At 41.9% G+C, this 25796-nt stretch overlaps 1 protein-coding gene and 1 non-coding gene across 5 annotated transcripts in view; both read left to right on the top strand.

Annotated features, from left to right (window-relative positions):
• The first annotated feature begins 4464 nt into the window (after nt 1–4464).
• Nucleotides 4465–25796, top strand: part of Dct (dopachrome tautomerase) — a 96348-nt gene continuing 75016 nt past the window's right edge. Inside the window, exons 1-6 of one of the 4 annotated variants that reach the window (XR_002391241.2) lie at nt 5272–5711; nt 6222–6382; nt 8813–9075; nt 9497–9619; nt 13436–13538; nt 13991–14059. The gene's annotated coding sequence lies outside the window, so the exon portion shown is untranslated. Of the gene's footprint in view, nt 5712–5913; nt 7334–8812; nt 9076–9496; nt 9620–13435; nt 13539–13990; nt 14060–25796 lie in introns of those variants that run through there. The other 3 variants (XR_002391239.2, XR_002391238.2, XR_015443727.1) reach the window with 3 other exon arrangements.
• Trnaf-gaa (transfer RNA phenylalanine (anticodon GAA)) lies at nt 4949–5021 on the top strand. Its single transcript has one exon. It is a non-coding gene; the product is annotated as a tRNA-Phe (tRNA).

The raw sequence follows: 25796 nt of genomic DNA, 5'->3' as shown, positions 1-25796 counted from the left end.
CTTGGGCCTCAGTTTCCTGATATGTAAGATCAGGCTAAATAAAACCCAAGTTTTCTTCTAACTTTAGTACTGCTATGATTCTAGCTGAAATTGCCTTGGCTCTTAGAAAATGGCCAGAAATATCTGCATTTTTTTAAGGGCTGAGTTTCAGGGTGCCAGAAAGATATTACACAATGACAGAGAAGTTCCAAACATCTTTTACTCTGATATGTCAACTTTTAATATTTTTCCTTATTTACTTTTTCATAGCTCTGTATATATGTATATATTTACAGATACAGTAATGTGCATACATTTATTTATTTATTTATGTATTTATTTATGTATTTATTTATATTTTCTAAAAACAAGGACATTTCCTTACCTAATTACGATTGTCAACTTCAGGAAACTTAACAGTGATACAACACTTATCTAATCTACATCTCATGATCCAGTTTCAATTGCCCTAATAACATCTCCCCTCCAGAGTAAGCACCAGTCCAAGATGACAAACTGCATTGGGTTGTCATGTTTTTTTGGGCCCCCCAAAAAGAGAACAGGTGCTTAGTTTTTTGCTTTCAGGATTGTCACAGTTGTGAAGAATACAGGCCGGTCATTTACTAGAATAACCATTTATTTAGGGTCTGTTGGATGATGCCTTTGGGCTAAATTCCGATTGTGTACTGCTAGCTGGATACTGTGTAAATGTTCTGGGTCCTTTTCAGGCATCATGTTAGGGGCACATGGTGTCAGAATATTCTGTATGGGCAATGTTAATTTTTTTTTTTGGTACCAGAGATCGAACTCAGGACCTTTTGCTTGCGAGGCAGGCGGTGGAACCACTGAGCTAAATCCCCGGGCCTGTGTGATGTTAATTTTGATCATTAGATCAAGGTGTTGTTCAGTTCCTTCACAGTCTATAGCTGGTTTTCGTTTTTTGGGGGGTTTTTTTAGAAGCTATTTAGCAAACTGTTGACAGACATTTTGAAGCCATGCACTGATGGCCTCAAATAATGTTCTCTCCCTAGACTTAGCATCCATTGATAGTTCTTGATTTAAGCAACCTTTACTATGATGCTTGGAAAAGGATAATTTCCAGGGTCACCAATCCCTCCACATTTATCACCCAGCATAGCTCATTCACCCCACTCTGTCCCCACCACCATGCCCAATTAATGTACTTACAGAATTTTATTCTACTCACTCCATTACTTTCCCCATTTATTGTGATTCTCAGATTGTCCTGGTGTGGGTTGGTTAGGAAACCCCTCAGACTGTCTCCGTGTCCTTTTCACATACACCATCATCTTTGTAATCCTTTTTGAGAAATACTGATTAAAATAAGAGGGAAATTAAAAATGAGTGCTTTTGAGTTTTCTGTGGCATTCCAAGAGCAAAGTGAAGGACAAATTATCAATTTATAGTGGTTCAAAAATTTACAAGTGTGCATGCCTATAATCCCAGCTCTGTGGAAGGCTGAGGCAGGATGATTGAAGGTTTGAGCCCAGCCGGGGGGTGGGGAGAGAGAGACAGAGACAGAGACCTGAAGATATAGCTCAGTGTGAAAGTCCTGGGCTCAATCGGGTAAAACATACTTTCTTTAGTTTTATTATTGTTAGATCTGCTAGTTAGTTCTCATAACTAGTTTTCTAGCTATAGGTAATTAGGCCTGAGTTGGCCAAAATACTTGGGCTAATTGGGAAGACAAGATTGTAGCCCAAGAAAAGCTTCTGTTCAACTAGAGTCATCTTCAATCTCCTTATCCCTATTTTGAACACCAACTTCTCCATCATCTGACCCTCCTTACTCAGATGTGTGTGCACATGTTTTTTGCATCTCTGTAGCCCACTGGTCTCCTCCATGCTCTGATGGTTCTTCTTGCCTCTGTAATCTTGCTGAGTTAGCAATTTTCTCCCAAACTCAGCAACAATTTCCATTCACAAACTTTCTTTGCTCACAACACTCTTAATGTCTCTGTAATTTTTTCTAGTGCCCCCAAGCCAAAAGAAAAACCCAACAGTTCCTTTTATTAGGTACTCAGGCCCATGACTTAATAAGTATTTATGTTTAACATCTTTGAAGCCTCTTGAAAAAAAGAATACACACAAGTTGAAAGAAAAGTTATATTTTCATTTAATTCTTGAACAACCACAATTACTCATCCATTGGAAATGTGCACCTTGGACAGTATATACTCTCTCAATCCAATTTCACAATTTCTTAAGGAAGGAAGAAGATTGGACACCTCAATCCGAATTTCCTATTCCCCACGGACACTTGCTTACAACTGTCCAAAACCTAGCTTTGCAAAGAGATGACATTGCTGAAAGAAACATGCAGTGATCTATTGCTGACACTGGAGACTATCTGGGAGTTTGCACTGTGTTCTAGGGATGCTGAGGATACTGTTTCCTTGGAAAAATGTAAAATATTCTGGAGCAACCATGTAAATTCAATGCAGGCAGCAATCCAGGGTACTTGGCCTTGCAGTTGAGGAACTGCTATAGTTATGTTGTATCTGCAGTGTCCCCCAATGGACCTTGTGTTTGTTACAGGTTTGCTCTCCAGAGGGGAGCTATTGGAAGGTGAAGAACTTCAAGACGGGGGCCTAGTGGAGGTCTTTCATCATTGGGGGCACCTCCTCAATAATAGACCCTCCCCTTCTCTTTCTCCCCTTCGTCATTCCAGCACAGGCTTCTGCCATGTCGTGCTACCACAGGCCCGAAGCAAGGAGGCCAACCGACCATGGTCTGAAACCCCCAGAACTGTGAGCAAGATAAGCCTTTTCTCTTAAGTTGATTTATCCAAGTATTTCTTATAGTAAAGGAAAGCTAACACAGGAACCATGGCACTAAATCCCAGAAATTTTCAGTCTCCTTTGTAAAACAGCGACACCAAATATTTGGTTGGTGTTAAAAATCTTTTCACTAGTAGTGAAAGCTGAATGGTTCATTCTGTAGCACGAAGCTGGGGCTCTTGCATTATTTTGCAGTCACTTCAGGACACTTTCAACTTTGAATAGTGAAAGGGGTGCTATCACAGTGGGATTCTGGGACAACATTGTAATAGGAATTGTCCTGGGCAAACCAGGATGTGTGAGCACCCTGCTTATCTATGACACAATCACTACCTTACCTTCTCAAGGCAACCTCTTCTCAACCCATGACCCCTCTTACAATGTAGAATCTATTTTTTTTTTGTACCAGGGATCGAACTTGGGACTTTGCGCTTGCGAGGCAGGCAGCAGAACCACTGAGCTAAATCCCTGGCCCAACAATGTAGAATCTATTAACACATAATTTGCCATAGTGCCTTACCACATTAAACTGTGAAACACAATGTTTATTATTTGTGCTTTTCTTTCTCACATCTCTCTTATTCCTGTTTCTCCATATATCCTCAGACCCTGCACCTTTTCTTCCCCTTGTCCCCACCTCAAATCCCATAAAATAATTGCCTGCTACTATCTTAGTCACCCAGGTTTTGGTTTTCCAGGTGAAACACATGAAGCCATTTTGATGGTATGAGTGGCAGGCCAAGAAAGGGAGACACTAACCCCGTGTCCTGGCTCCCACGTGTGTGTTATCACTCTCTTACATCTTGTATGTTTTGGGGGAGATTTCCTAGGTTAGATTTTAACTTACAGGCATAACTTTTGTAAAATTTAAGAAGCCGAGCTATAGCATGATTCAATCCAAGCAGGGAGTTACAGTAGAGAACAGCCCACAGGTAGCCCAAAGAATCACTAAAAATAACTCAAATCTTTCTTACGGTGTTGGGAGAGCGTATGAAAGGAGGACACATTCAGAATACACAAGAAAACCTTAAGAAATGGTTTTTTTCTACTTTCTTGTCAATGTATGACTTTCACAAAGAGTTGCCTGAACTTTTTCCACTTTAAATCTGCAGACTTTTCCAGCTGCAAGTATGTTTAGGGTTTCTTACCTCTGCTTAGCCATTGACCTCTTTTAAACCGCAGACCCTTCTATTCTTTGGACTAGGCACAACCAAGCTCAGAGACTCTTAGAAGGGAGAGGCTTGGTGGTGACAACAGAGATTGCAGACACCTCTGATTTTCTTTCTCTTTCACATCTCCATCCATCCATCCATGCATCCGTCCATGCATCCATCCATGCATCCGTCCATGCATCCGTCCATGCATCCATCCATGCATCCATCCATCCATGCATCCATGCATCCATGCATCCATGCATCCATCCATCCATCCATGCATCCATCCATCCACCATCCATCCATGCATCCATCCATCCATCCATGTATCCATCCATCCATCCATCCATCCATCTAAGTTGTCTGCGAAGCTCCCATTTATGCAAAGCTCTAATGAGCAGGCTAAAAGGGCGCTAAGAGGAAAAGCCTTACCTTGAAATAAGTACAATTTAATAGGAGGGAAAAATAATGAAAAGATAGGATGTTGGGAGTTGCAGGATGTCTGTATTCGCACGTAGTAGGTGACTCGTGTAGGAAACGACATTGACATCTAATATCGTGCTTCGTGAGCTGCCCGAGCATTTGGCAAGCGGGCTCCACGCAAAGCACTGGTAATTAAGGTGGGCGTTTCCAGGTCTCAAGTGCTCCTACTCTCACCGCCAGCCGGACAGTTCTTGCCTCCCCGACCCTGTCCACTCCTTCGTCCCTTGATTTCTCCAACTGCTCGTTCTCGGGGTGCTGGGACTCCGGGTGGCGCGACCCAGCGCAGGAGGGCAGAACCCGCGTCTCAAGGGCCCGGGGCCTGGGCTCTGGCGCTGTGGGCGCTGGAGTTGTGTTGAGGAAAGTAAGGGACGTGCGCGGTGTACCTAACCAGGGCTGGGAAAAGCCAAGCGCAAGGAGCATTACTTTTAGTGGAGGAAAGGAAAAATATGAAACTAAGTGCATTGAAAGGCAGGCGGGTCAGTTAGACGTGAAATGTTCAGTAATGGCTTAGTCAAAAAGAAGCAGAGAGAGAGCCGAAATAGCTCAGTTGGGAGAGCGTTAGACTGAAGATCTAAAGGTCCCTGGTTCGATCCCGGGTTTCGGCAGTTGCTTTTTAAAATTTTAACTTGAAGGCACTAAAGTCTCATAAACCTTTCTGTCCGCACTACTGTATCACAGTCTGAGTGAACGGCCAGGACTTGGAGAGTGGGCAAGAGACGCAGCCGTTGCCCGACGTCTGTAAGACTAGGGGCTTTCGGACCGGGCACTTCCGGGAATGGGAACCTCCCAGGCCGGCGTCCCGGGCGCTGCTGCGCGTGCGCATTGAGGGACCGGGGCGGGGAGGGGGCAACTGTTCGGCCCCGCCCCGGCCCCGGCCCCCGCCCCCGCCCCCGGCCCTAGGCCGCAGCTGGCCTGGGCTGAGGAAGTTGTCGCCAGCTAGACGGTCTGAGCTGTCCAGGAGCAAGAAAGACTGCTTCGTTCCACAGCATGCAAAAATGAAGAAAAGGCAAAACCCGGCTTCGTAGTCAGAGGGCCCCAGTCCGGCACTGCCCCTGAAGGCTACCGGCACCGAGGGTGACCCGTGTGCCGCAGCCTGGCTGAATTTCCCAGTAGTGAGGGAGCGGCAGCTTTACAGTCCCTGCCCAATGGTACACTTTTGACATACACAATGATCACATTCGTCGTAGGGTATTTGCACCTGTAAATAACATTTTAGACAACTTGCTTCAGCGTCTGGACCGGTGGTTCTCGAAGTGTGGTCCCGGGGCCAGCACAGTCCGCGTCACCTCGAGCCGGTGAGAAACGCGGATTCTGGTCGCTCCCGGGAGGGCGGGCGCACTGAAGGGGGCCTGGGTGGGGGTAGGGGCTGACAGCTCTGCAAGTGGTTCAGCTGCCGCTTAAGTTGGAGACCCACTGATCCGGGCTTTCCTTTCTTTCTAGTTCCCAAAGAGTCCTTTTCTATGACCTTTTCCCTAAACCAGCCTTTTCACTTCCTAGGCACTTGAAGTTATATTGCATGGTTCCTGGGAACTGAGTCAGGACGGAGGGGTAGAAGTTGCAGCGCTGTCGATTTGAAATAAAGGAAGAAGAAATTTTAATCTATCGGAATCACTAGAAAATAGAAAACTTTAGTGAAGTGCTGAGTTGCTGGTCAGCAGATAAAAGTCCCTTGTGGGGCTTATCCATTAGGCCTTGGTTATTTTCTATTTTGCAGTTTTGAGAGCAAAAGGCCACTCATATTCATGTAGCGTGCGCTTTTGATTATTCTCTCCTTCACTAACGGGACATCTCTGACCTCCCACTAGGTGCAGGCATTATTCGCTCTTCATAACGACCATCTGTGTACCATCGACCTCAGTTTACATAGAACAGCCTTCTGGGACTGTGAGGATTAAACATAATGATGTCAGGCAACATCTGCTATCTCCTGGATGTTACTGAATGTGACCAGTTGGGCTGTGGAGCTGTAAGAGAGAAATAAAGCCTTTGTTTAATCAGAAAGGGGCGTGGGTCTTGATTGGAAGCCTCATCTAGAGGAAGATTTCTTAGATGGGGAGGAACTGAACTGGAAAGCAAGTGGTTATCAGGTGTCTAATAATGAGAGTATTGAAGGTGAGAGGGACCATTTCAGACAATTGGAAGCCTGGGCCCCCTGATAGGAGACTAGGTAAGATTAGGAACCAGGTCCTGGTGCAGCGAGGAGAGGCTGGAGGCATACTCCTGGTTAGTGCCGAGGATAAACAAAGCCAGGCACTAGTTACGGTGATAAGGAGACTTTAATCAGGATTAAGTAATAATAATTGCAATAAGGAAGAGGGTCTAGTATGAACTCAGCTCAAAAGTTGGATTTGTACATGACATGGTCAAAGACCACTATAGGGACAAGGGACAAACTCTTGTGGCCTTAACTTGTGCAAAAGTTGGCGAGCACTGTTTATTAGCTCTAAATTTACCTTTCATTACCTCTCAAGCCTGAGGACTAGGATAAAAGATTGACAAGGGCACTCAGCTGTACCCAGAATCGCCACTGCTGTAAACCTGTGGTCACCTTGGATTCTAGAGGAGCCACACATGACTGAAATGCCCTTCAAGTCATGAGGATTCATCTTATTGGAACCAAACTGCCTGTCAAGTCTTGAGGATTCCTCTCAAGCTACAAAACCAGCACTGAGATGATGATGGACTGGACTCCAGCCCACAGGCACCCCAATCAAACTGGCCCTTTTGCTTCACTAATGGGCCAGTCAGATCCTCCTTGTCGGACCGTGCCCCATTAGTTTCTCAAACTGAAGCCTTTTTTTTTTTTTTAAGCATTTGCTTACTTTCCTTTGTTAGGGGACCAGCTTGATCTTTGTCAGAGCTGTATTCCACTTTATTTTCTCTTACTTTCCAATTAAAGCTTTTGCCTGTAAATTCACATTGTTGCTTTAGTTTTAATTTTCATTATCTCCAAAGCGAGAACTCACAGAATTCTTCAGGGCTATTGGCCCTTAGTTTTGGCAGCTTCTTTTAGTGCAACCTGCTCTACTTAAGAAAAGAATCACAAGTAGCCAATAGGACTACTTGAGCGAGGTTTTTTCCTGTGACTTCTGCTGCAGCACAGGGGATAGTGCACAAGAGGGGGCCTTCCGGGCTTGACCGGAAACAGTGAGGGGACAATGCTTATCCAGAGGAGGGGGTGGCCAAGCGTGCACAGCTTCCCATGTTGTGTGGACCCATTTGAGTACTTTCAGAGTAATGACGGAGGGAACAGGGTCTTTTGGAGGTTGTAGGGCAAAGTTATCTAGAGAGGCCATAGCATAGAGTCATCTGGAATAAGTCTGCCTTTCAAGCCAAGGCAAGTGTCTCCCTGAGTGGGGCTTGTCTCTGACAGCTGCAGCTGTCAGCTCCACTGACTTCCAGGAGAAATGGCTGCTTGATTGCTAGCTTCCTCTTTTCTGCAAAACTGGCAGGCCCAAGTCACAGCTGTCGCTGCCTGTGTGGAGTTCCACAAAGACCAGGTGTGTTGATCATGGTCCAGTGGAGTTTCGGGACTTTGGGGATATTAGCAAGGGACCTCAGTTCATTAGAATAGGAGACTAGCTGGATCAAATGGAATTTCTCTTTTTGGTTTTTTGAGGAATCTCCATACTTATTTCCATAATGGTGGTTCTGGTTTTCATTCCTACCAATAATGTAAAAGGGTTGCTTTTCCCTCCACAACCTCAGCAGCATTTATTATTATTATTATTATTTTTCTTGTATTAAATTCTTTTATTGGTACATTGTAGGTATACAACACAATTATATTTCTCATTGGGAATTGTACCTTTACATAATGCATCTTGGTTCTTATTTTTTCCCCATTCCTAGCCCTCCCTTCATGCCCTCCACCCTTCCCTATTTACAAAGACTTTATTTCCATTTTTTCCACTTCTCATCGTTTTTCCTTTCCCTTCTTTCCTTTCCCCTGCCCCTCCCACTACCCCTACCCCTTTGGACCTTTTCTTCCTATTTTGCATTATTGATTATTCATTGTAATAATTGGTACATTTATTATGATTATTATTATTAGTTCTTGATAATAACCATCTGGAGGAAGTTGGAATCTTGTTGTTTTGAGTAAGAGGGAATGCCAGTGTTCTTTTTTGTTTGTTTGTTTGTTTTGGTGCCAGGGATTGAACTCAGGACCTTGCCCTTGCAAGGCAGGCACGGTGCCACTGAGCTAAATCCATTGCCCAGTGTTATTTTAATTTGCATTTCTTTAATGTTCAAAGATGCTGAGCATTTTTTCATGTACCTGTTGGCATTTGTACTTCTTTTGAGAATTATCTATTCATTTCAGTTGTCCGTGTTTTGATTGGGTATTTTATTTTGGGGGTTGTCTAATTGTTCCTTAATCCTTTATTTATCCTAGGTGTCAATCCTCTCTCTGGGAAGTAGCTGCAAGAGCCTCATTTCTTTTCTATCTCCTTTGTGGCCGGGAGGTACGATCAAGACACACACACACACACACACACACACACACACACACACGACATAAAGGAAGACCAATTCGATAAGAAAAGCAAAGGCCACACTGATTCAGAGCTTGCTACAGCACAGAGGGTAGCCACCACGGCTTATGACTGGCTGACATTCAAAGGTCTACAGTGGAGAGAAGAACTTGGTGTGTGTGGGGTGAGTAGCCTCATTATGTCCTGATTGGAGGCTGTTGTCCTGGGGAAGCTGAGGGAGCTCACTAGAACAGGGTAGTGAATATGATTGATTAGAGGAGCTGTTTGACTTTCACTGGTTGGTCCTAAATTGGAAGTGGGGACAGAAATTAGGGAAGCTTTCAGTTATTGCTGTGGTCCTGGCCATTTCTGGCCAATTATTGCCAAAGTTTTCAGCCCCTTGGATTACTGCAAGTCTGCCTTACAGCAGGCTGGTCTCCTGGGGTGGTCGTGGTTTCCTGTGTAGATTGCTACAGGCTGAGAGTTGAGGTCTATTTTTATATACTGCCTGACCATTTTCCGTGTCATACTCAGTCTCTCATGTTTTACCTTAAGAAGTAATGTTTAAAACTGTCATTTGATCATTTTTCCTGTCTTTTCTTGAGGTGTGACAAGTTCTAACGGATGTCAAACACTGCTGCTTCCTAACAGTGAGGGTCAAGAAAGACAGAACGTCGGGTGTTTCCTAGGAGCCCCTCTGACGCCAAGCAGTTCCACCATGGCACTTGGTGACTACGGAAGCGATGGAGGGAGGCAGGTGGCAGTGCAGTCAGCCTTTCCTTCTGAAATGACTCGATTCCCTGGAAAGCACACCTCTGTCATTACACATTTATGAGTTAATGCTCAGCCCTGCTGCTTTGTCAGCAAAAAGGCTGTGACTGCCTCCTTTTGCTTGGGGCAGTTTATCCAAGGCTAAGGGTGAAGGACTCTCTCTTCACACTTCCTTGGAAAGCTTTTTAGGATGAAACCAGGGACATCTGGCTCATTCCTGGGTTTCTAAGGTGACATACAAACATATTTCTGAGTAAGTGTTGCTTCCTTAATCATCCTGGATACTGTAATCATTTTAGGCTGGCACTGTGCTCCAGTAAAGCTATTATAATTCTTACACACATAAAACTATAGAGCATTGACTAATTCATGGAGGCCCTTCCTGCACTCAATGTGTACACACATTCAAGGCCATTTTATTAGTCGTGGATCACACTTCCTCTCTTTTAAGTGGATCATGGTTTATAGATTTTTACCTCCGTGTTAAAATATTTGTCGTAACTATTCCCGCCTGGACTTGCCTCAGACTCTGAGAATGTATGAATCTTGCAAATCATCCTTAATGTGTGGTGGCTCAGTGGATCTCCTTGGTTAAGCATAGCTCACTTACCTAACTGATGATCTCGGGAGTTTGTGGACACTGCCTGCTAGAGTCCAGCAGTGGGAGAGGGCAGCAGATGGCCCAGCAAATGACGTGGGACAGCCCAAATAATGGTCAGGCTACTATTCCCTAACCTAAGTCATGTTCATTCCATAAATCCCAATTTTCATACAAGTTGTCTTAAAACAGACCTCATAGGCAGTCTACACTTCATGACCTAAATATATTCTGTAATGCATTGTGAGCACTCTCTCCCGCCACGTATCACAAGTCCAAAGTATCAGAATAATAATAATGGGGTATTCTCTATTTGCCAGGCATTCTGATAAGCACTTTTCCTATATGATCCCATCATACTTGTCAATAGTTCTTAGAGGTAGAAAGCACAGTTGAATATAAATTTAAAAAAATACATGCTACCGCTGAGCATCATGAAACATTAGCATAATTCTGAAATGTTTAATACATGAGTATGAGTCATAAAAATAATATAGTCATTCTTTAATACACTTCATAAGTGAGATTTTTGTTCAGGTTTGATTACTTCAATTTTAAGAGGGTTAACAAGGAAGAAAAACATGACTAAGGAAGAGGAGATTCATACTTAAGAACAATAAGCATGAACAAAGTACATTTTGCTAAGTAAGAGAAGGGAACCTAAGGGTAAACTGATTACCGTTATCAAATTATTTTTCAGGGGTATGTAATATCCAGGGAAATTCCACGAGAAGAAATGGGCTTAGGTAAAAGCAGGAGAGATATTTGTCAGATAAAGACAGAATTTATTCAGCAGAAGTGATATATTCTATCACCCAGTTTTGTCATAGGAAAGTGTCCAAGACTGAAAAAACTAGAGAATTGCTATTGAATAGTTTTGAGAGTATTTAAGAGGACTTCATTTTTGGTACTTTTGAAAGATCTTCTGAGTTTATGGTTGCTGATGATAGTTCAGGAAGGAAGCAGATGGAATACCATGCTGTGTAGACAATGGGACAAGGACAGCAAGAAGGGTGTTGGCTCACTAAGATGAATCCTCTAATCTCACTGTATCCAAATGGTGGATACCACCATATGCCCTGTAACCAAGCTCTCATTCAGTGATGGATTGCATAAGAGGTGTGGTTAAAAATGCGGTAAATATTTAATTTTAAAAAATATTATGGTAACAGACACTTTGCCATTAATTTCTCTCAAAGCATTCCCCTTCACTTTGAACACACTTGTCCCATTATTCTTGCCACTTTCTGAAGCTGTTCTGGAAGACTTCTTTCTTGAGTGTCTTTTCACAGCTGCCTGAATGTCTTGAATCAATTCAAAACATTTATGACAAATCCTGGCAAATAAAAACATTACAGTGTGTCCTCATCCACCTGACTCACTTGGCACCATATGACTTCTGGCTCTTCCTCAAAGTAAAAATGACCACGAAAGGTAAATGTTTTAAATTAAGGTAGGACATTGAGGCAACCACGACAGTGCAACTAAAAACACTCATGTCTTCTAGAACTGCTTCAGAAAGTGGCAAGAATGATGAGTTAAGTTTGTTCAATGTAGGGGGGAGGATTCTGAGAGGAATTAATAGCAATATGTCTTTTACCATAATAATTTTTTAAAAATTTAAATATTCACCATGTTTTGATCATACCTTGTATATAGCAGAGGTCTCGTAAGGTTACATGTTGCCTGGGCTTGTCATAGCCACCTGAGTTTGTGTGATGGTTGCAGAACAATGAAATCACAGAGCCACATGTTTCTCAGAATGTGTCCCTGTCCTTAAGTGATGTGAGACAGAATGTCTAGAAGCAAAACCAGCGTCTGTGTCTACTCCTGGGATGAGTTAGGGTGCATGTCACAATCACGTACACCTAGGCAGGTAGAAAACAAAACAAAGAAAGCATTTTTCATCCCAAGGTAAGCAAACAAACAAACAAAATCCCTTCCCAAAGGATCACCCAGTCTAGTTGGAGTCCCCCTAATGAATGAAGCCACAGCTAGTACTTGTCAGATTAATTTTGTATCGAGCAAGTTTTATCCATGCTCAGTGTTGATGTCTGAGGATAGGAGTTGATCATTGTAGATAAAACACTATAACAACATTGCGTTTTCCCATAAGGAGCAGACTATAAATGTGGAGACATTCCTCCTCTGTGAATAGATGTGGATATGTTTTGATTTCAGGAATACCTGCTTGTTTTTGATTTGTGTTTAACTGGTCTTTGGAAAGATTGCACTGCTCTGTAAAACTTCCATGTGAGTAAATTACTTTTTTGTGCTCTTAGAGCGAGCTTCAGCACAAAATGTGTGCCTAAAAGGGGAATCGGGGTGGGATGTAAAAATCTTGGGTTTTCAATCTATCAAGTTTCAGGCAAAGTGAAACTGGAGGGGCTGAAGAAGCAGGAAGTTGTGTGTGGTGAGAGTTTAGAAATATGTCAGCCCATTGTTGGTGACCCTGAGTGGAAAGAGTAAGCATTGAGCAATGGAATGCCCAAGAATTCTTGGTAGGTATGGATGCTTTTGAGCCTGACGATGCTCAAAAGGCTTGCATAAAAACATGCATGCTTAAGGTTCGGGTCCTAGTAGAGAGGGACATCCATGCTGCTAGTCTGTTTGATGTCATAGTCTCATGATGACCTAGAGGGAAATTAGACAGGCAAGCATGCTGCATAAATCAGCTAGGGAACTGGCCCTGATATAGTTGTGGAAATTCAGCTGTGTGGAGGCAAGTGACCGGACAGACAACCTCTTTGAGTCCAGAGCCCTGCCTGTGGGTCCCTCCCATCTGCAGTGCCCCTGTGTGCAGGCAGGCAGAGCCTCTGCATCGGACATTTGTGTGGTTCTCTTTGCAATTTGAATTATCCCTTAGTCTTTATGTTTATTTTGCATGAAGTCTAGGTAGTTGTTGACTCTCTTCTTCAGGTGGTTTCTTTAGTGAAGGGCCCAGCCCCGGGGAAAGTCTTTCCAATAACCAGACCATGAACAGATGGTTAGTTTCACAATACCCACAGCAGAAGATTCCTCCATATTCCCATCTTCTTTTCTTTTTCCCATCTTATCTTCTTCAATTCCTCTTTTCCCATTTAGAGAGTATTTTTTTTCTTTTTTTTTTTTAGAGAGTATATTTTCAATTTCAGAGTGATAGATTTGAAAAAAATATTTTAAATTTCTTTTTTAGGATCCATCATTGAAGTACTTGGCAAGAAATTCAATCAAGAAGGGGACATAAAATGAGAAATAATCTCCCTCTTAGCTCTGTGTCTAAGCTCCCTGCTGCAGAGGTAACTTGCATTATTGGCTTCCAATGTATTGTCTATGAGTAGATTTTGTAGGTATATGTATGTAAGTCTATGTGTCTCATTTTACAATGGGCTTGTAGCCACCCACACCCAGGGTGGGTCTTCCCTCTTTATTAAGTCCATCATCAAGGCACACCCAGAACTGTGCTAAACCGATCAGCTAGGCGTCGCTTATTCAATTTGATCCCCAGATAATATCACACTCCTCATCTTATTACAAACCCAAGCTGAGCTTTATGACCATATTTTGTATTCAGAGATAAATCATGCCCACAAGCAATGGTGTTTACATTTCCTAATTGAATCAAATTCTAAAGATGTTGTAAAAGAATTTGATATTAAATACATAAGTTGTATCTACACTTTAGAGGTCTGATCTCTTATTCTAGGAACGCTTATTACAGGAAAATTTGGTTTTATTTCTTTTACAAAAGGAAGGGGTGATTAGTTGCACAGGCTCTGCTATCAAGTATGCAGGAATGAAACACAGGTAAGTGGTAGCATAGAAACAATCCCTTTAAAGCATTTTTTATACCAACTTGGTAAACTACTCCTATAAAAATATATAAATATATATTATATATATAAAATATATATAAAAATATATTATATATATATAAAATATATATAAAAATATATATAATATATAAATATATATTATAAAAAATATAATCAGTTGCCCATTTACTCCACATCTTGTTCCCTCAGTGTCTCCTCAGTTCATACCTTTCCTTCTGAAGTTCTTCCTCCCTATGACAGCTTTTTTGTACTTTCAAAATATCAAGCTTTCTCCACTTTGATCCCAGAACACTTCTGTCCACTATGCAGTGAGCCTGTGAGCCTGTCCCTTCTGTCGTGCTACTTTGAGTACGTGTTTTTCCTTCACTGGCAAAACACTACTTCCCCTCAAGAGGTACTTTGAACCTCAGTAAGAGGAATGTCAGAGTTTTCATGTAAGTACATAGTAAGAACGTGGGAGCTAAGCTGGGGGGAAACAGTCATAAAAGCTTACTGGGGTACTTTGAAAATGCAAATGTTAATGTGTCATCTGGGGAACTGAAAGAAGTCATGTGACCTGGAATAGCTGGAGGGTGTGGGCTGATTGGTCCTGGAGAGTGAAGTACAGCTGGACTCTCTTAACAGAAGGAAAGGGGTAAAGACAATAGGAGAACCAGACAGGCAGGTAGGGGTTGGGGCAGTCCCGTCCCAAGAGTGAGCCTGGAGAAATGATGAGCAGCTTAGCCAGTTGTCCCAGCACCTTTAAGGTGGAGAAGCCTCTGAAAAGGATCTTTGTCTCAGGTGTAGAGAGAAACTGAAGTAAGAGAGCTGATTACAGCTTTACTCCTTGTCAATCTGAATTCTCAGTGGCATTCCTGATGTGCAATCCAGAGCCCATGACCCTGAGCCAACTTAGTTGAAGAATCTTGAGTTGAGGGCTCATCTCAGTGGTGTATGGTTTATACTGTGGAAGCCTTTAATTATATAAAGATGGATGGTGGGCCAAAGCTAGTAGCTTTTTTCACTAAAGCTGATGAATGGGACTGGAGGAAATGTGGTCTACCAGGAAACAGAAGACTGAGACCAACATGCCATGGCTATGTCAATGCATAGGACATGGGGAGTGATCAAGAGCACACTCCTGCAGGCAGGATGCCTGGGCCTTAGCTCGGGCTTCATTTGTCAGCTGTTCTGTCTATAAGTTCTATAACCCCTCTTGTTTTCAGTTTCCCTATCTGAAAAACAGAGAAAAATGAAAAAACTTATTTTATAGGGGTAGGATGAGAACTACATGAAATAATCTATGAAAAGTACTTAGCATGTAGCACCATGAATATACTCCATGCTCAGTAAGCACTCCCCACAAGTTCCTCTCTTCCTATAGGAGCCTGCTGAAGTACTAGTTACTCCAGGCTCCCCAGGAAGCCTTAGGTGTACTTCCAATCTGTACCTGGTCTAGTTTGGTTGTTGACTGTGGCCCATGTGTTAAAGCTTGCTCTCTAAGGTGAGGCTGTTGGGAAGGGGTGGAGGTTTTAGAAGGTGCTGCCCAGTGGGAGGAAGTTAGGTCATTGGGGCATGGCCTTGAAGGGGATATTGAGACTCTTACCTCTTCTTCTTCTTCTCTTGCTTCTGGCCATGCATTGAGCAGTTAATTTTACCATGAGCACCCTGCCATTGCTTTTTACCATTTCCAGCAGTGACCTAAAAGTAATGTCTGCCCAATAATGGGCTAGAACCTTTAAAACAATGGGCCAAAATAAACCTTTTAATTATCTAAGACATTTTGCTATTGTGATAGAAAGCAAACACAGTGGCCCCATGCCTTGTGTATACAATCATATTATTTTATTGTATTTTATCTGTTTTCCTAACTGGCTGCTATTATCCCCTTAAGATCATATCAGAAAATATAGCAGTTGCTCAATGCGTATTTGTTGAATGAATAATAATGCAGCTGCTCTTTTTTCTTTTTTAAGAGTAGGAAACATTTATTGGGAGAAAGAAAGCTTCTGCCTAAGGAGACAGAAGGGGGACCTGAAAGCAGGTTGCCCACCCACCCCACTTTTCAAAGATGTTTTATACAGCAGAGCCATGTGGTGAGGTGGGTACAAAGTGGGACAAAACTGTAACACCCAATGGAAATTTACAAGGTGGGCATGAGGTGGGGCAAAACCATGACCAACCAATAAGATTACATGTACAGTCACCCAGGTAACATTGATTAAAGAGGGGTCAAATGGGGGAGCAAGTCACGTAGCAAGCGAACAAGGATTTTCAGTAAGGGTGAGGGTCAGGGATATTTCCTGGAGAGGCTGGGTTAAGACCTTGGCCCCTCACCCAGGTGATTGATACCTATTTAGAATATCAATTACTGCTATTCATCCTACATGGGTGTGATAGTTTCTCTTCTTTTATAATTTTGGCCTTCAGTGAATGTGTCTTCACTGTCCTCCATGTTGGCTCCTCCTGGGCTGGCCCTGTCTAACTGCCTACAAGATATGTAATTAACTTACCTATCTGCAGTATTCCCCGCTCTGAAGAAGTACCCCTAACTGCTGTGAGGGGCAAAGGGTGAAGACGGTTCTGGCTACTTCCAGCTGAAGAGAGGCTCTTAGTTGTGATCAGCAGACAGAGTTACTCTACAGAGGGTCTATCTAAAGGCCTTCAATAGGCTCCAGGCATTGTCATCTTGGTAGCTGTATAGCTTTGAGTCTGGAGGAGACAAAGCCAAAGAAACAGTTAAGAATACATGGGCCAAATTATAAGGTCAGCAGGACTGCTATGAATATAGCCAACAAGGGTTTCCACTGGGAGGAACTAGTAAGAGCCTCCCACAAAGAGGATAAGGAGAAGGTCCAGGGGACTTCAGAATCCAACATAGAAGTCATATTGTTTAGTTTAGCAGTTATGACCTGTTTACAAGGTCGATCTGGTGGATCCCAGTAAAAGAATTCTAGCACATTTGTCATTGGTTCCATTTGTATGACTGTCTGGAGTTTGGAAGTCTCTAGGCAAGAATAAACAAAACTTTTAAGAAATTAGAGCATGTATAATCTAAGCGTGAGCACACTAGAATGGAAGGGCAGGGTGGGAAAAAGTCATGCTTAGAAACTGAAATAGTGATTGTAGCCTGCTGGCTCTTAGATTCTTTCATTGATAAAGGTTATGTATAAGTCTGATACAAGAAGAGACAATTTGAAGAACAAATCTCACTTAAGAAATTTAAAACTCTAGCTGAGCTCTTGTAGATTTTACCATAGTTTTTTCTAATGACCCATAACTGTGGTCAGCGACTGGTGTAGCTAGAAACTGCCAGAAAGAGTTAGTGACTGGAGCCCCTTTTTATATCTAGCTTTATTACTATGGCATTATTTTATACCTCTTTTGGTTATTCTTTTCTGCTGGGTGTTTAAGACCAAGTTAAAGTGAGACCTGTGTCAATCAGTCTGAACCTCTTGCTGTCTATCAAGGTCAGTTAAGTCTCCTCCCTCATTACTTTGGAACCATGCACAGAGCCTCTCAGCTCCTCTGTCAGTGTCAGCCGTCAGGATGGGTCATGACCTTGCTTGACCATATAGTTTTCAGTGAAAGTGTGGGAGATTTTTCCCTCTTGGTGACCCCCTTTGGCACATGGTACATTTGTCCTCTGGTGCCCAGCAATCTCCCTGCTCAGGAGGTTGAGTGACTTACCAAAGATGTAGGATCCTGTAGGAAAGGTTCCTTTGTGTCCTAGATTTTGTTGACCTTGAGGGGCCAGGGCCAAAATATTGGCTGTCCTCATAACCCAGTTACCTTTCTAGTTTTGGTCTCCAAACTTTAGTTGTTGAACACCCAGAAGAGAAGATCAGTGACATAAGCATTTCAGTAGGAGCAGTGAGCTTATCTATTATAATAATTAAAACACCAAGCACTTTTGAAATATATTTTATCAACCATGTTTCATTTTAGTAGTTGAATCCCTGCAGAATGTTAACAGACATCAGTTATGCACTATATAGAAAAACTTAAGATCAAGAGCCACACATAGTATTTTAGCATGACAATCATGATGACATTTTCTTTGTAACACATGTTCATCTTAGTATGGAATAGTCTTTTAGTCACACTTCCCTCTGATCACAAGACATTAAATGACATAAAGAAAACTCTATTTGTTATCCTTTAGTAGGATGCCATCTAAAGAGAACATACATATTGACCTATAAATGTATCTTAGGAGTTCATAATGTCTAGCCTCTAATTTTAGTGTGTGACATTGTATCAACTGGTTGGCTACTGAACATCCCTAAGTGTGGTGACACATATAACATATATCACATAAGTTTTTAAGAAAACTATTATTTGACTGGTTTTCTCTTGCTGGCTTGACATGTACCTCTTATCACTAGTGGTTGCTCTTTTTTCATTCTTGCATTGGTGACTTATCACCACATCATAGGGCTGGGATTTAGCTCAGTGGCATTGCTCCTGCCTCGCAAGCACACAGTCCTGAGTTCAATCCCTGGCACCAAAACAAACAAACAAACAATCACCACATCATAGACTTGGCTGTACTTGTTTTTATTAGATTTCCAAACAGAAGAATGTACTCTTCTTAGAATCCATACTGAATGTCCTTGCCTGTGTCTTTTCTCACCTGGTCCTGTGCTAGAAACATTTTAGGTTCTCAGGCATTACTTGATGTCTATTCATTTGACAACAAGCAACTCTTTCAGAAAGACTAAAATATTGTGTGGCTATCTGATTGTGGATGGTTTTTACTGTTTTCTTTTTTATCTGTATTTACACTTTTTCTCACTTACATAATTTTTTTTTAAAAGAGAGGAGGAAAACTGTCCTACTCTCCACCTTCTTCAGTATAGCAGAACAGGACAGCAGAAAGCTGGAATCCTCCATCAGTGCTCAAAAAAGATCATGGAACTGTCTTGGTTTTTAGACTAACACAGGTTGAGGCATTTTGGGGACCAAATGCCAGGCATTCACCCAGTTTAATTTAGGTTGTTATCTTATAAACCAGGATCATAGTCATACAACATATGCTTGATATTCAATAAATGTCCTAATGACAACATAAGAATTCTCTCCATCTTTCTATTTATTTAGGATGCTCTAGCTGCTATTTTTAAATGTAAGTTTCAAAGAACTTTCTAGATAGGGTTTAGAAAAGCTTCTGGATAAAACTGAGTGGTTAATAATTAAATACAAATTTTATGTTCAGAGAAATATAAAGATATGAACAGTCCAACGCAAATAGAACCATTTCTATATGGAAATATTTTACTTAATACACCAATTATAAATCATTTATTCTTGTGGGGTTACTAGATTGCACAGGTGTTGGTCTTTGGGAAGTGTGCTTGGAAGTCCCCTTTGAGGAGCAGCTGCTGGATGTCACAGCCCTGACAGCTTCCAGAACAATACTCTGTCCAAGATCAGTGTTAAAGGATCAGGTCCAGACCTTTTGACTCATGGCATCCCTGAGAGATGAACTTGTCCCCACCATTGGCCCTTGTTGCTTCCACATTTTTGAGAAAATCCTTTGCCCACTGGGCATTAAATAGAGAGCACAATTTTTCTAGATTTGGAAGAGTATTGTGTCAGTTACTAGTTCTCAGCTGATTCTTCAGGTCATTTTGGAAATATAGCCGAAATTTTTCTTAGAGATAGGGATTAGGTTATTTCCAACTAACACTTCTTTGAGATGCCTGCTGAGGAGCTGGACTGCTGTTAATTTATTCATAGATCATTTTCGGAGTGGTAGGAAATATTGTCCCTTAAGGAGGGCAACCTTAGCTGGAGTACGGCATTTAAAATGCCAATGTATTATTAGTGCTTGTATTCAATACTCCATGCCTTACCAAACTGAGGTCATGATACTGGGAACAACTGAGTTTTCTGGCTTTTCCCCCAACTATGTACTGAGGACCTCAGCAACTGGAAACATCCCACCTGTACCTGCTGAGAGCTTCTTTCTGTGTTTTCACAAATGACTGTCAGGTTTTAGGAACCGCAGTTGGACCTACGGTCTGCCAGGTGTCCCTCTTCTCCTGTTTGCTCTAATGAGCCCTGTCACAGTTCTGGAAACAACCCCTAAGACTGGACCAAGAGAGGATCCTGCAGTTTAGGGGTGAGGTGGCAGCAAGCTACTCCGTACACGAGCACAAAATGCAACAAATCTCTTCTTCCCTTGAAGGAGTCACAAGGCAGCCAGCACCTTAGCATGAGTTCTGCTTGCGTAATCCCACTTCCTTGAACAAAAGTCTGAGCCCACCTGATGAAGGGTCCCATCTTAGACACCTTTCCATTGTGGAACACATACACAACTGAAAGGAGAAAAGTTTTATTTTGGCTCATAGTTTTAGAAGTCTCTGTTCATGGTGGCTTCAAGGCAGAAAGATGGCAGAAGAGCATGGCTGAAGAGGGCTGTTTACCTCATGTTAGTCAGAAGAGTAGAGAAAAAAAGATGAAGAAGGAAAAGGAGAGGGAGGGGGAGAAGAAAGAGGAAGGGGAGAAGAAAGAGGAGGAGGAGGAGGAAAAGGAGAAGGAGAAAGATACATCCTCCAACCGGGCTCTGACTCCTAGTAGCCCATATGGCTATGAACTCACCAATAGATTGGACTCAGCACCCTCATGCACTAGTCACCTGGCTAGGCCCCAGTTCTGAACACTGCTGCATTGGAGGTCAGACCCTCATTATAGTGTCTTTGAAAGACACTTCATGTTTACACCATAACAGTCTCAAGGCCAGTGGCACAGAGGGGCCAGTGAAGGTCTGGCCTGCTCCCACATGTCTCAAGGCAGGCAGGCCTGTGGTGAGGGCCCAAGGCTGACCTTGGTTCAGGATTCTTTGTGGCCACACAACCTCCCCCTGCTAAGCAGACAGAAGCCAGGGCCCACAAAAGACCATATATTATACAGTTCCATTGTTAGGAAAGGTCCAAAATAGGTGACTGTAGAGATACAAAGTAACTTAGCAATTGCTTAGGGCTGGGAGACAGAGAGGGATTAGGAAATGAGAGCTGATGGATAGAGAGGCTTTTTTTGGCAGCAAGGAGAATGTTCTAAAATTGATTGTGGTGATGGGTGCACAATTCTGTACATCTGAAAACCGTCAAACTGTACACTTCGAATGAGTGAATTGTGTGGTTAAGTGGATTGCATATCAATAAAACCGTTCTCTTTCTCCGGTTCCTTGACAATATACAGCAATTGGAAATACCAAACATGAAACAGGATCTTTCTCTTTTTCAGCTCATTAGAGATTCCTGGGTTCTTCCATTAGCCGCTGTCTTAGTCCATTGTGGTGCTACAACAGCATGGCTAAGACTGGGTAATTCACAATGCACAGAAAGAAAGATATTGGCTCCTGATTCTGGAGGCGGGAATCCAAGATAAAAGTGCCAGTGCCTGGCTCAGGCCATCTTGCTGTGTATCTCACGTGGAGGCCTCATATGGTGGAAGGGCAGAGAGGGCTAAGAGAGAGCAAGAAGTTGAACTTGCAGCAGTAAGCCCTTTTATGATTAGCACTAATCCATTCATGAGGGTGAAACTTTGACTTAAACACCTCCCATTAAGCCCCACTTCCCAACCTTATTGTACTGGGGATTATTTTCAACATGTGCTAGTTGGGGACACCTTCAATTCATAATAGCTGAACTTAATAAGCACTCATGAAGTACCAGGTACTGATCCAAGCATGCCTGAAACACTCTCTGCTTCATCCTCACAGCACAGGGTGCTGTCCCCATTTTAGAGGAACATAGCAGAAGCCCAGAGAGATTAAGTAACTTGCCATAGATCACACAGCTGGTGAACTGCCAAAGTGAGGTTTGAAACTGGGCCGATGACCCCACTGCCTGTATCCCAGCCATTCCCCAGGTCTGCCTTATAACTTCATTGATAGCCCTTGCTGAAAGATTTTTACCTTCCACGGACTGGGCTGTACTCTGTCCCATGAATTTTCAACAAAGTTTAAATGGATGGGCCTAATTCTATTTAAGTATTTACCATACAATTTGCCATTAAGAAAAAAGAAACCAGAATCTACATTTTTGGGAGAATGATAATTACGATAAGGCATGAACTTGATGCCAGCAACTCCATCCAGCAGCTTCACTGCCAGGCTTGTGCTCTGCTGAGGAGATCATGTCAGGAAGGTGTCTTGATTTCTGTGCCTTTTCTTTTTCTACTCACCTCACCAGAAAGCCAGAACTTCGGACAGTATTTAAAGCTTATGTATATACCTGTTTTCAGAGGGAAAAGAAAGCTGAGTTAGGTTGATTATTCTGGGGTATCATTTCACATTTTTATATTCTATCTGGGGCCCACTATTTGTGATATAACGTATCATGAATACAAAAGCAGCTTCTTGACATGCTGACAATTGCTTTCTGCTTCGACGTGAGGTCGAATACTGTCCCCAGCCCTATGGCAGGCCTCGGCATCAGAATAGATTAATTTTGTCATTACCCTTTCTCAATTTCTGCCTTTGACCAGAAGAAAGAGGTTAATTGTGTGCCATTTCTCAGGAGAATGAGGCATCAGCATTTTAGTTCTTGATATTCTATGAATTGCAGGCAGCTAATTAAAACTTAAAGATTAGACGAGCTATTTTGGCTAAGAGGCCATTTGCAGGATTGTGAAACGAACAGCACAAAGGGTTGTCTTTTCTTTTTATCCCTACAGTTTAAATGAAACTTCACGGTGAAATAGGACTTTGAATTGTTTTGCATACTGAGTATTCATTGTATTGATTCTAATTTTAATTCTGCAGCAAATGACACAATATCTGAAAGCTATTGAGGGGTTAACATGGAGACGATTGGGAATGTTAAATACCAAGATTTGTGTTCTAAGGCTCCATTTGACCCTTCTGGACCTCTGAGAGATGTCTTAAAGTCATATAGGGGCCACTTAAAGATTCTATTAGATGTCCTTAATTGCCATCTCAGAACTCACTTCATATTTAGATCTTCCCTTCTGTTCTCCCTCACAGTTAACTGTTGAGTTACTTCACAGTAGATTCATGGATTCAAATAATGGGCTTTTTCTTGGTTCTTCTATGCATTTTTTTTTTGGCATTACTGAAATCACCAAAATCCTGCACCTTTAGTGCGTGAATCAAGGAAATCACTGGCCCCTACCATACCTGTGTGCAAATTAGAAAAACAACATCTTCAGCCAATTCAGTCCCCACGAGCAAGTGTCTAGGAAAGCTGAGTGTGGTTGGGTGTTTGCTCCTACCCACTTCCTGGTACCGTTTCTGGTATAGTACGAAACCCACATAGCAGCTTACAGTCACCATTACCCAAACAACCTTTTCCATCTTAAATTTCCTAGGTACTCATCTCATATCCTTCTTCATATAAAATCATTTCTTCTCCCTGAGATGGAGTTAGGCAAAATGAGATCTGAGCAAGTGTCCAAATGCAAACTCCTTGGTGCAGAACCAGGCCTTAGATACCTCCTAAGCTCCTAATCCAAAACTGAACAAAAACCTACTAGAGTCCAGAAACTGTTTTAGAAGCTGGAGGGTTTTTGTCAGGAAGGAGACCCTGCTCCAGACCCATAGAAATCACAAACTAGTGCAGTGAGTGCCTTAAATAACTACAAAAGAAATGAATGATTTTCCCCTGGGTATATGCAGCCATGGGGAAGCATGGGGGCCTTGGGAATATATAATTAGCAAACCTGCCCTAGACAGGGAAGTCATGGGAGGTTTCTTAGTAAGATGACATTTATGTTGGAACTTAAAAGATGAAGAAATAACCAGGCTGGTAGAGGGGTAACAATGGAGCAAGGGAGAAAGAATACTTCATTCAAATATGAGAGTGTGGGCAAAGACCCTGGAGCTGGAAAGAATTTGGTGTGGTCTAAGAATTAAAATAAGGCTGGCAAGACAGGAGCTTGAAAGGATGGGAAAAAAGGCCAAATCCTGGGGCTTGGAGTTGATACTCAGGATTTGGGATTCTACCCCAATAGGACCTGGAATCTATTTTGATATTCAGTTTTAAGCAGAGACCTAAAGCAATCAAACATTTTTTTTTTCCAGTACAAGGATCAAACCTGGATTACCAAACTTTTATTTTAAATAATTTCTCTGGCCATGAGAGAAAACAAAACAAAACAAAATAAACAAAAAACAACTAAAAGCCCTCAAGAGTGGATGCTGAGATCTGTGTAGAGGCTACACAGTTCAGACAACCAACAATAGTGAATTATACATGACATTGGTACTAAATGGGGAAATGAGAACGTCAAAGAAACTTTTGGGAAAACTAAAGACAGGAAAATCAACAGGAATTGGTGATGGATTGGCCAAGAGGAGAGAAGAAACACATCAGAGATAGATTTGGAGAGTGAGCTCTTGAAGTCACTTTGGACACACTGGATTTAAAGTGTCTGTGACTTCCAAGTTGAATTGGCAGTTACATATGTATGGCTTGGAACACAGCAAAGGGCAGAGTAGAAGGTTTAGTTGAGATTCACAAATAACAATTTTGGGTGATATTCATTTGTGTGGTTGAATGATTTTTCTGTAACACTTGGTTATTCAGGTGCTGTCTCAAAGATGGCCGATGATCCAATTTCATTGAAGGTAAAGCAATTGTGAGTACTCGAAGTATGATAATGATGGACAAAGGTATTGAGAATAGATAGGGAGGGAAATGAAGACAAAAAAGGAGAAAAGGTCCGGGAGAAAGCAGATGCCCATGAGGCTGGTTGTCCACAGGACTGAATAACAGTTGCACTGCAAGTATGTATTAGTGGGGTTTTTTTCAAAATTTAGAACTTTAAATGACATCGTTAAGAAAATGAAAAGTAGTCCTTAAAAAAACCATATTTATAATGCATATAACCTATGACCAGACTATATAAAGAACTCTTACAGTTCATTACTAGACAACTCAATTAAAAAGTAGACACAAGAAGATGATAAATAGCCAGTACAGCACAAAGAAAGGTGTGCAACACTAGAATCAGAAAAATGCTAATCAGTACAATAACAAGATTGAATTATATGCTCATTAGGGAGATGAAGTTAAAAGTTTTAAAAGAGCAAATGTCAGCTTAGGTGTGAGCCAGTTGGAACTTTCTAATACTGCTAGTGTGAATGTAAAATGATAAAACCATTTTGGAAAACAATATAGAAATTTCTTGTATTATTGTTAAGAACCAACAGTCCTGTTCTTAAGTTTTTACTTGAGAGGAATGAAAATACATGTTCACAATAGATTTGTACATACAAGCTGAGTATCCCTTATCTGAAATTCTTGGGACCAGAGTGTTTCAGATTTTAGTTTGAAATCCACTTGATCTGCAAAGAGGATAGCTACTCCTGCTTTTTTTTTTGGTTCCTGTCACATGGAGTATTGTTTTCCACCCTTTAACTTTCAGATTATGAGTTTCTTTTTGAATTAAATATGTTTCTTGTATGCAGCATATAGTTGGATCTTGCTTCTTGACCCATTCTGCCAGCCTATTTTTTTTGATTGGTGAATTGAGACCATTAACATTGATGGTTATAACGGATACCTATTGACTTATCATTGTCATGACTTTTTCTGTTTGTTGGATTCTCCCCCTTTGCATTTAATTTCTTGCCATGCCTGATGGATTCATTCTGCTCGGCTTTCTGGGGCTGTGATCTTCATTGGCTTTTCCTAGGATATTGTCTAAAATTTTTTGGAGTGCTGGTTTGGTATTCATGAAGTTCCTGAGGTGCTCTTTGTCATGAAATTA

Source organism: Heterocephalus glaber, unplaced genomic scaffold (assembly GCF_053883595.1).
Source record: "Heterocephalus glaber isolate CG9 unplaced genomic scaffold, H.glaber_assembly_v1.0 deba00001577, whole genome shotgun sequence".
NCBI lineage: Eukaryota > Metazoa > Chordata > Mammalia > Rodentia > Bathyergidae > Heterocephalus > Heterocephalus glaber.
The sequence above is the reverse complement of the archived record's forward strand: the minus strand, read 5'-3'. Positions and strand labels throughout refer to the sequence as shown.